Below are 577 nucleotides of genomic sequence, written 5' to 3'. Positions count from 1 at the left end.
ATATATATACGTATATATATATACGTATAGGCGCAAGAATTGCTGTGTGGTAAGAAGCTTTCTTCCCAATCACATGGTTCCGGGTTTCAGTCCTTTTGAGCAAGTATCTTCTACTATAACCTTGGGCTGACCTGAGTAGATTTGTTAGCCTTGTAAGTGGATTTGCAAGACGGAAACTGATGGTGTGTATACTTAGCGGTTCGGCAAAACAACCCGATAGAATAAGTACTAGGCTTACAAAGAATAAGTCCTGTTAAATATGCGTCTGTGCCTATGTGATTGTGTAAAGTGCTTATCTACTAGCCTAAAGAACATCCTAGCTACATACGTTTTTATCCCTTCTACTTTGTCCGTGTGTTCAACAGCTAGTTATGATGTCTTTTCTCCCTCATCTTTGAAGAAAGTGTATAGGCCACCAGCCATTAGAGTCTCAAGAGACGCTGTAAAGTTAAGCAGTTAATGGACGCGAAGTAACCGCATAGAGCGGCCATTACTATCCTTATCTAATTACTCTACTGCTCTGTAATTTAAAGTGTGGTTATCTTTCGGATTTATGATTTACTGCCTACATATATAT

The 577-nt window shown here is 39.0% G+C and overlaps 1 protein-coding gene across 1 annotated transcript in view; it reads left to right on the top strand.

Moving 5' to 3' along the window:
• Nucleotides 1–577, top strand: part of LOC106876634 (delta and Notch-like epidermal growth factor-related receptor) — a 557,360-nt gene that overhangs the window by 555,353 nt on the left and 1,430 nt on the right. The gene's annotated exons all lie outside the window — the stretch shown is intronic.

This window comes from Octopus bimaculoides, chromosome 19 (assembly GCF_001194135.2).
Source record: "Octopus bimaculoides isolate UCB-OBI-ISO-001 chromosome 19, ASM119413v2, whole genome shotgun sequence".
Lineage (NCBI taxonomy): Eukaryota > Metazoa > Mollusca > Cephalopoda > Octopoda > Octopodidae > Octopus > Octopus bimaculoides.
Note: the sequence above shows the minus strand (reverse complement) of the source record. Positions and strands in the feature narration are given on the sequence as shown.